Source organism: Canis lupus, chromosome 2 (assembly GCF_011100685.1).
Source record: "Canis lupus familiaris isolate Mischka breed German Shepherd chromosome 2, alternate assembly UU_Cfam_GSD_1.0, whole genome shotgun sequence".
Classification (NCBI taxonomy): Eukaryota; Metazoa; Chordata; class Mammalia; order Carnivora; family Canidae; genus Canis; species Canis lupus.
This window is the reverse complement of record NC_049223.1, coordinates 4,408,996-4,419,098: the sequence shown is the minus strand read 5'-3', so window position 1 is coordinate 4,419,098 and position 10,103 is coordinate 4,408,996. Positions and strand designations below refer to the sequence as shown.

Here is a 10,103-nt window from a genome sequence, read left to right as displayed (position 1 = left end):
TCTTCATCTCTCACTACAGTCTTCGGGGTAAATTTTAGTTTATCTGATATAAGGATGGCTACCCCTTTTTTCTTTTGAGGACCATTTGAATGGTAAGTGGTTCTCCAACCTTTTATTTTCAGGCTGTAGGTGTCCTTGTGTCTCAAACGAGTATCTTGTAGACAGCAAATAGATGGGTCCTGCTTTTTTATCCAGTCTGACACCCTGCGCCTTTTGATGGGGTCATTAAGCCCATTCACGTTCAGAGTTACTATTGAAAGATATGAGTTTAGTGTCATCATGATACCTATCCAGTCCTTGTTTTTGTGGATTGTTCCATTGGACTTCTTAAAGGGGAATTTTAAGAGTCCCCCTTAAAGTTTCTTGCAGAGCTGGTTTGGTGGTCACATATTTCAGTTCCTGCCTGTCTTGGAAGCTCTTTGTCTCTCCTTCTATTCTGAATGAGAGCCTTGCTGGATAGAGTATTCTTGGTTGCATGTTTTTCTCATTTAGGACCCTGAATATATCCTGCCAGCCCTTTCTGGCCTGCCACGTCTCTGTGGAGAGGTCTGCTGTTAATCTAATATTTCTCTCCATATACATTAGGGATCTCTTGTCTCTTGCTGCTTTAAGGATCTTCTCCTTATCTTTGGAATTTGCAATCTTCACCATTAAATGTCTAGGTGCTGAATGGTTTTTATTGATTTTAGGGGGGGTGGTGGCTCTATTTCTTGGATCTGAATGCATGTTTCCGTTCCCAGATTAGGAAAGTTTTCAGCTAGGATTTGTTCAAATATATATTGTGGACATCTGTCCCTTTTGGCGCCCTCGGCCGCCTCGGGTGCTCTTAATCGGCACCCAATTAAACATAGATTTTTCTTCCTCAGGCTGTCACTTATTTCCTTTAGCCTATCTTCATGATCCTTTAATTGTTTGTCTGTTTTTTCCTCAGTTTCCCTCTGCCATCAACTTGTCTTCTATGTCACTCACAGGTTCTTCCACCTCGTTAATCCTGCTCATTAGGACCTCTAGTTGGATTGCATCTCATTTAATTGATTTTTAATTTCTGCCTGATTAGATCTAAATTCTGCAGTCATGAAGTCTCTTGAGTCCTTTGTGCTTTTTTTCTAGAGCCACCAGTAGCTTTATAATAGTGCTTCTGAATTGGCTTTCTGACATTGAATTGTAATCCAAATTTTGTAAGTCTGTGGGAGAGAGGATTGGTTCTGATTCTTTGTTTTGAGGTGAGGTTTTACTTCTAGTCATTTTGCTCAGTGCAGAGTGGTCAAAAACAAGTTGTACTGGGAAAAGGAGAAGAAGAGAGAAGAGAAAAAAAAGAAAAGAAAAAAAAGAGAAAAAAAGGAAAAAAAGAAGGGGAGAAGCAAACAGAAATCAGAAAACAAAAAAACAAGGGGGAGTATCCTCTGATTCTGTATACTATAAATCCCTCGACTTCCCCTGGAACTTTCCAGTGCTGCGTGGTCAATAATTTGTTTTTCCCCTGTTGGTGTAGCTGGTGTTCTGCGGGAGGGGCCCGCTGTGCTGATTTTCAGGTGTTAGCACTTGGGAGAGCTGCTCAGCCCCCTGCCTGGTGCAGGGCTCAGTGAAAGATGTTTAAGTATTTATCCGGTGAGGCCACTGTGAAGCTCAGTGGAGGTTGTTTATCCTGTGAGGTCCCAGGAGGAACAACAACATTGGCAGCCGCCAGCTCTGGAGCCCTGGATTCAGCTCCTGCAGTAACTACAGAGCTGTCAGTCTGCGGGGGCCTGGAGGCTCCGGGGCGGGGCCGCTGATCTGCTCACCTTGGGGCAGGAGTGTCCTTGCTGTCCTGTGTCCTCCTGGCTTCTGCCTGTCCTGGGGGGAGGCCGGAACCTGGGCTGTGTCCCTGGCGCCCTGTGCTCCCGAGCCTGTGCTGCTGGATTCGTGCTCCTGGGGCCGCGTAGCCGCTTCCCTGCAGAGCCTCTGCCGGAGCCGACGCCGAGCTGCTCCTGGCCGCACAGCCCCACTCCGCGCGGAGCTGCAGCCGAGCCCCTCCGAGATGCTCCCGGGTCCAGCAGCGAGCGTGCTCCAGGCCTTTAGGGGCTCGGCTGCAGGGTGTGGCACGCTCTCCCCAGGGTGCAGGTGCTGTTAGTGTCCCTGGGAGCCTGAGGGCATCCCCGCCCTCCTGGGATCCTGCTCCAACTCCCTGGGAGCCCCTTTCTGCCCGGGAAGGTTGGTGCAGCTCCTGCTTCTCCGGGACGGGGCTCTCCTGTCCTGGGGACACTTGCCCCGGCCTCAGCCCGGCTCCTTGCGGGGCCCCTCCCCCTTGGATGCCTTTGTTTCTTTATTTCTTTTTTTTCTCCCATCTTCCTACCTTGATAGAAGCGTGAACACTTCTCACTGTAGCATTCCAGGTGTTCTCTCTTTAAATCTCAGGCCGAATTCGTAGATTTTCAGGATGATTTGAAGGTTATCTAGGTAATTTGGTGGGGACAGGTGACTTGGGGATCTTACTCTCCTGAAGTTCTTTTGATAGAAAACCTTTCTTGATTTTTTAACTACAAATTTAATTTCTTTAGATATAATGGCATTCAGGATATCAATTTCTTGTTGAATGAGCTTTGTTAATTTCTGTTTTTCAGGCCATTTATCCATTTTATCCAAGTTGTTGAATTTATGACCATAAATTTGTTCAAAAACCTCCTTAGTATCCTGTTAACATCTGTAGAATTTACCCGATATTGGAAATTTGGGTCTTCTCTCTTTTTTTCCTGATTACTCAGGGTAGATATTAGTCTCTTTTTCTTCTTGATTTTGTAAAACAGCCAGATATTGGGTTTATTGGTTTCTGCTATTTTGTTTGTTTTCTATTGATTTCTGTTTTGGATCATTTCTTCTGCTCCCTTTGTGTTTTATTTGCTCTTTTTTTTTTTTTTTTTAGGTTTCTTCCCTAATTTGAAATAATTGATTTGAGACCCTGATTATTATAGGTGTGTAGTGATCTGTACATTTCCCCGTACATGCTATTTTAGCTGTATCCCGCACAATTTGATATGCTTTGTTTTTATTTTCAGTCAGTTCAAAATAGTTTTTAATTTCCATTTTGATTACTTTTTTGACACATAACTTACTAATTGGTCAATAATGTTAGTGTTGAAAGCATTATTCAAGTTTCTATATCCTAAAGGATTTTCTATGTACTTACGGGATCAATTACGGAGGGAGACATCATGAAATCTCTGACTTTAATTGTGAGTTTGTCTATTTCTCCTTGGAGTCTAACAGTTTTTGCCTTATGTATTTTGTTAGGCCCATAAATGTTTAGGATTGTTATGTCTTTTTAATGAATGGCTTCTTTATCACTATGAAATAACCTACTTTATGCATAGTAATAATCTTTACTCAGGAATCTAGTTTTTCTGTAATTAATATAAAAACTATAGCTTTCTTTTGACTAGTGTTAGCATGGTATCTCTTTTGGGATACAACTTTCCATGGATCTTTTACAGTTTTGCACTTTTGAAAAAAAAAGTTATAACATTTACTTAACAAGCATTTATTTGTAGTGTGCTGATATCCAGGAAAGGATAAAACACAAATGTTTTCTGTCTTTTAAACCTGTCTATCACAATATATAGAGAGTTTGTTATATATAAGCATATTTGTTTCATATATATGAATAAATGTCACATACCTTCTACGTAACTCTGAAAATTAGAAAATGGGGGAGTCAATGTAAAATTCCACTTGTTTTTTGTCAGAATTTAAATTGTCCCAGATCCTTGCAATGACCATAATATCAACTGAATAGAAGTTGAAATATTTTTAAGATTTGCAAATGAGTTTTCTTTGCATTTGATTTAAGTGCCTTTTGAATTGTTGCTTCTGCCCTGGGGGCTGAGGGTGGCAGGTGAGTCTGTGCACAAGCCCCTGAAGAGTAGGTTTTCTGTTCTTTATAGCCATCTGGTTCTCTTGGAAGTAAACTTTGGTTTTCCCAGTCAGACCTTTTTGGAGGCTTGCCTCTCTGGTACACCAGTTGGGGTGCTTGGTGTGGGACACAAATCTCTTCCTCTTCAGAGACAAGTCTATATTATGCAATCTTTCCCAATTGAGGGTCTACTGGGCCTGGGCTGGGGTTTCTTGCAAGACTTGGTCTCTGCCTCTTCTATCTGTCTCAATGTGCTGTTCAGCTAGCTTTCAAAGTGCTTTGCAGAGGGAATTTTTTCATTTGTAGCTGTAGATTTCTTGTGTTTGGGGGAAGAGGTGAATTCGGGATCCTCAATCTTGAGCCCTCTTCCATTTTTGCACTTCTTGTTTCAGCTTTTGTTCTGGATTATTTATTTGAAAATTCATATTGCAGACCAAACACAGCCATTAATAAAAAATCAAATTATAACAAGTTAGTTTTTTTCTTAAGATTTTATCTTTTTACTCATGAGAAACATAGAGGAGAGGCAGAGACCCAGGCAGAGGGAGAAGCAGGCTCCCCACGGGGAGCCTGATGTGAGACTCGATCCCAGCCCCTGGGATCACCACCTCAAAGGCAGAAGCTCAACCATTAAGCCACCCAGGTGCCCAAAGTTAGTAAATATTAAAACATTTTGCTTTGGGCAATAAAACTTTATTTGCAGAGTGTTTTAAATCAATAACCTTCATTTTTTTAAGATGAAGAAATGAGTTACTTTAAGTCAAACTGTCAAAAAACTCTACCTTGTACAACTGCGTATGAAAGCAGTGCTGGGAAACTGATGTGAAGAGACTGCTTCTGTACGATTCAACTTTCTAGTCCGTTTTATTTTTAAAACCGTGCTGCTGCTGCACAATTCCATGGGAGCTGAGTCTGGAAAAAGAGTATAAAATCTCAGACTGGAAATAACTTCAGACAGCGGCAGGTGTCCTGGGGCTCCTGCTTTGCAGGTGAAGCCCAAGTTCTCAAAGCACCAAATAGGCCCGTTTTACTTCTTTAGGCCAAAGATTTAGAAGGATCTTGTCTGTGCAGTGTCCTGGAGGGAATTACACAGGTCGGGGAGCAAGAGAGAGGGCGCGGTCTGGACCTTCCTGCTTTTTGGGGCCGCTCGGTTGCCAAAATTCGCCTCAGCTTCGATACAGCCCGGAGAAACTCAGCTCAGGGTCTGGCTGGGTGCGCAGGGAGGAGGGTCCCTGGCGGGGGCGGGGCGGGGCGGGGCGGGGCCGCGGGGGACAAGGCGTTAACCGCCTGCGGAGCGGTTTTGCCCTCCTCCGTCCGGGTCAGTACTGCAGCCTCAGGGCGAAGAGGCCTGGCCTTTCTCCCCCAATGTCAATTCGTAAAATAGCAGGGCTGGAGTCTGGAGGGTTTGCGGGCTTCCGCCTCGTGGGAAGTCTGGGAGGCTCAGAACTTCCAACTCTTCCACCTCAGAGCCCGCTTGGCCCGGGCAGAACCACCCAGGAAGCCGGCGGCCCGCAGCCTCGGCAGGTACTCGCACTGAGCAGGGGAGGCGCGTGCGGTTCTTCCCTCGTCAGACTGGGAGAGCTTTCCTTGGGGTCTCTGGCAGAGGCGTCCACTTTTCCTCTCTCAGGGGCGGTTGTGCCTCTGATGGGGCCAACTCGAGGGCAGATCGTAGCTTTCCTGCCCTGGGCCGCCCACCCCCATTTCGTTGTGTCCTGTGTCATTAAAGGCTTTGAAATGAATCTTTGAAGAAAGACCAGACAACGTTGGTCTCTGTAGTAGATGACTGATAAAGTCAGGCAGATTTGTGACGATACACACCTTCTAGCATGGGTAGTGATGTGGGAAACAAAGGCGGAAGGAAATGTAGGTAAACTTAAATGTGCGTCTAACCTGCAGCCCATTGACCAATACTTGAGGCGGGTGGAGCGTGGTTTCTCCCGGAAGCTCCTACTTAAGGTTAAGGCCTTGCTAGAGGGAAAAACAACCTTGGTTTGACAATAGCAAAAGGTCCTGTATTGTGTCTTCTTTAGCATATAAAGATCCTTTTGAAGCTTCCTTCATCTTTACTTCCCCCAACCCCAAAGCGTATAATCATCTGCTCCTCAAAATCCAGGGGCAGCAGGAACAGCTCTTTCTGCCCACGGTGGGTCCCTGCTTTAATGAAACCACCATTTTGCACTGAAGACGACTCAAGAATGCTTTCTTGGCCTTGGGCAGGGGACCCCACCAACCTCACCTACCTTCAGAAACTACATCAGGAGGGATAAATGAAGAAACTCTGTAAAACAATCCTTAACTGTTTTCTTGTAAAGGCTAGCTAGCGTTTACTCCATGTAAGCTTTATTTGTGCGCCCCTGTGAACTTCATGGATCTATTTATGAGATTGTTTTGTAGCACCCGGTGAGTGTCTTTTCCTTAATTGTTTTTCTGAAGCGGCCGGCGTCCCTGCCTTCCTGTTACCACAGGTAAATTTAACCTGTGTCTGCCTTCAGTGGACGGGCACATTTGTGCGTTAAAATCCATTTACCCTTGTTTCCTCAAGAGTATCATCCCAGCATTTTCCTTCTATACCGATAAATGCATTTTGCTTTCTTTTGGGTCATGTCCATCAGCCTATGTATTAGTTTCCGAGGGCTGCCCCCCAAAGTCCTACAAACAACAGAAATCTATGCTCTTCTACTTTTGGAGGCTGAAGTCTGAAAAGCGTGGGTAGTGTTGGTTCCTCCTGGAGGCTCTGAGGGAGAATTTGAGGCGTGTTTCTCTACTAACTTCTGGAGGCTGATGCCAGTCGTAGGTGTCCATCCCTCAGTTTGCAGAATCATTGCTCCAAGTCTTTGCCTTCACGTGGTGTTCTCTCCTGTGTGCTCCTGTGTGTTACCTAGGTCTGGTGGTTTGTTGTTGTTGTTTTTTCTTCCAATAGACCACTCAGGAATTGGGGCCAGCCCTAATCCAGTTTGAATTCTTCTTAACTTGATTACATCCACAAAGACCTGATTTCCAAATAAGGTCACGTTCACAGATTCTGGACATATGTTTTGGGGAGAGGACATAATTCAGTCTATGACGGCATACAAACATACTACTTTTCTCATCAAAAAAATCTTCCTCTTGCACATATTCCCTTCCTCCAGTAATATACTATTTCTTTACTCCCTTTTGTAGCACAATTGCCCGAGTGCCTACATTCATATTCACTGTCTCCACTTCTTTGACAATTCTCTTTTTAACTTAGATCAGTCAGGCATTCCCCTCCATCACTCTTGAAATTGTTGCAAATGACCCAACCGCATGTTGCTCAATCTAGTGGTTAATTCTTAGTCCTCATCTTACCTGATGCAGTTCATCACTCAGACATAAGTTTTTCTCACTGTATTTTCAGTAAATCCCCTCTTGGTTCTATCTTCTGGCTCATTGGTCACTCATTCTTTTTTTCTTTTTTTAATTTTTTTCCTTTTAAGTTTATTTATTCATGATAGTCACACGGAGAGAGAGAGAGAGGCAGAGACACAGGCAGAGGGAGAAGCAGGCTCCATGCACCGGGAGCCTGATGGTCACTCATTCTTAAGTCTTGTTTCCTGGTCCTTCTCTCTCAGAGCTGATGAATGCCTTTGATACTCTTCAGTTCTGTAAATTGAATTTTGGTTTCTGAGTCATTTACTGCATTAACTTTACTTGAAGCATTATTTCACAATTAATATGAGAAAAACATAAAAGTCTTTTCCAACAGGGGACTTTGGCTATTATTCTTTAATGTATACATTTATTATTATCAACAGTTTCCAAAAGAGCATTGCATTCTTCCTTCAAATGAATTTTTAGTGACATGGCATCACATCTTTCCCCATACTTCTTTGACTATGATTTTAAAATTATGTTTGGTAATTATGTTTTCAATTAACTGCAGTGTTTCTAAAATAATAAAATGGTTTTATAGTTTGTGAATAAAATAAAAATTTTCATGTTGTAAGAAGATATTTTTGCTCTATCATTCATGACCAAGTTAAAGAAAAATGTCTTGACAAGTTGTACAAAATGTCATAGAATTTTAGTTTTTAAGGATTTTGTTTGCTTCGCTTTTCTCATGTATTTGAGGCATTGTATCCATGTTTTTATATATATATATATATATATATATATATATATACACACACACACATATATATAATATAACATATATATTTTTTAATTGGATTTTTTTGGTAAGCTCTCAAAAATGTGTATGATTCTTCTCCAGCTGTGTCATCTATTGATTAAAATCCTAATACATGAAAAAATAAATAAATAAATAAAATCCTAATACATGGAGGCACCTGAGTGGCTCAGTCAGTTAAGTGTCTACCTTTGGCTCTGATTGAGCCTTGCATTGGACTCCCTGCTCAGTGGATGGGGAGTCTGCCTGCCCCCCACACCTCATGCTTTCTCTCCCTATTTTTCTTTCTCTGTCAAATAAATCTTTAAAAAAATTCCTAATACATGTTCACAAACAGAAATATTTGCATTTTGGAAATCCACAATTATATCAATATATATATATATCATTATAGTTTGGATTTTTTTAAAGTATGTATGTATGTATGTAATCTCGACACCCATCATGAGGCTGGAACTTATTGATATATAACTATATCTATATAGAGATTTTGTATTTTGCAGAAACAGGATGCCATTGACTTTTGCCATGGTTTCTGCCAAATAAAAAAATGCCTATTATCATTCTCGTAAAATTTTTTAGATGACCCTCTCTACACTAGGTACTACTCCAAACATGAAATTGTGTTTATTATGTTATCAACATATACAGGCCTATATTTTCCCATTTTTCATAGGTTTGCTAAGTTTTAAAATTCTTTCAAATCTGACATTAACTCTTAGTACTTACTGATGGTATTGTGCATTTCACTTTATTCATGTTCAAGAATCTGTGATAAATACTGCTAATCTTTGCATCATTTTTATTCTTTGGCTATACTCTGCAATTAAGAAAAGATATAGAATCCTTTGAGAAGAGATGTTATTAAAACCTGATGGAAATTTAATTCTTCCTCCTTTTAGGTTATATGCTCTTTCTTTCTGAAATCTTTCAGATATTTTCTCTGAGATTTTTGCATTTTGTTCTGTGTTTAAATGTGTTTTGCTGTTTATCTGTTCCTTTTTTGGTATTTTGTGAACCCTATCGATCTGTGGTTTCCACTACTCTTAAATCTGAGAAATTTATTATTTCTTCAAATATTTCCTCCTGTCCATGTTTTCCTTCTCACTGGATCTTCTATTATGTGATTTTTGGCATTTATATAATTCTTCTACAGATCTCTTATTTTATTTTTCGTTTCTATTTCTTTAACCTTTTCTGCTGCTTTCTGGCAGAACACCTCAATCTGATCTTCCATTTTCCTAATTTTTCTTCAACAGTATTATTCTGTGATCAGTTATGTTGTTTATTACATTTTTCATTTGTAATATTTCTACACAGGTCTTTAAAAAATACTGTGTGCCTGTTTTATATTGCTAATATTCTGAGTGTGTGTGTGTGTTTGTGTGTATTTTTGGTTTCTCTTTATAATAGTTTTCTAGTTTGGGCTTTTTAAAAAGTTTTTATGCGTGCACTGAGGGGCGCACTTGATGGGATGAGAACTGGGTGTTATATGTTGACAAATCAAACTCCAATAAAAAAATACAAAAAAAGTTTGTATGTATATAATCTCTATACCCAACATGAGGCTGGAACCCTGCAATCAAGAGTTGCATGCTCTTCTGACTAAACCAGCCAGGTGCCCTGTACTTTATTTATCTTTTTCTTCCAGATGTTATTTTTCTTTTGCAAAGCTTGTATCTTTCAGGTGTCAAGTTATTTTCACCAGGGAGCTCATGTGCCCTTGGAAGTGTTAGCTACTCTTATCTATTATTATGAAATGGTCAAAAGCCAGGCCCCAGTCTATGTCCTTCCCATCATGTTCAGGGAAATTATATGTGTGTATTTATTTCCCTGGGTTATCCATAACAAAATACTACAAAATAAGTGGCTTAAAACAATAGTAATTTATTCTCTCACACTTCAAGAGTCTAGGAGTCTGAAAAGAAAGTGTTTGTAGTGCTTATGCTTCTTCTAAAGTTTCTAGGGAAGAATTTCCCTTGCTTCTTCCTAGCAAGGATGCTGGCAATCTTTAACATTCCTTGGCTTGTAGCTGCATTACTCTAGCCTATGCCTCTGTCATTAGGT

The 10,103-nt window shown here is 41.0% G+C and overlaps 1 protein-coding gene across 15 annotated transcripts in view; it reads left to right on the top strand.

Annotated features, from left to right (window-relative positions):
• The first annotated feature begins 5,158 nt into the window (after nucleotides 1-5,158).
• CCDC7 (coiled-coil domain containing 7) overlaps nucleotides 5,159-10,103 on the top strand; it is a 383,402-nt gene continuing 378,457 nt past the window's right edge. For 5 of the 15 annotated variants that reach the window (XM_038529722.1, XM_038529726.1, XM_038529723.1 and 2 more), the window contains exon 1: nucleotides 5,159-5,410. The gene's annotated coding sequence lies outside the window, so the exon portion shown is untranslated. The remainder of the gene's footprint in view (nucleotides 5,411-10,103) is intronic. The other 10 variants (XM_038529718.1, XM_038529721.1, XM_038529714.1 and 7 more) reach the window with 8 other exon arrangements.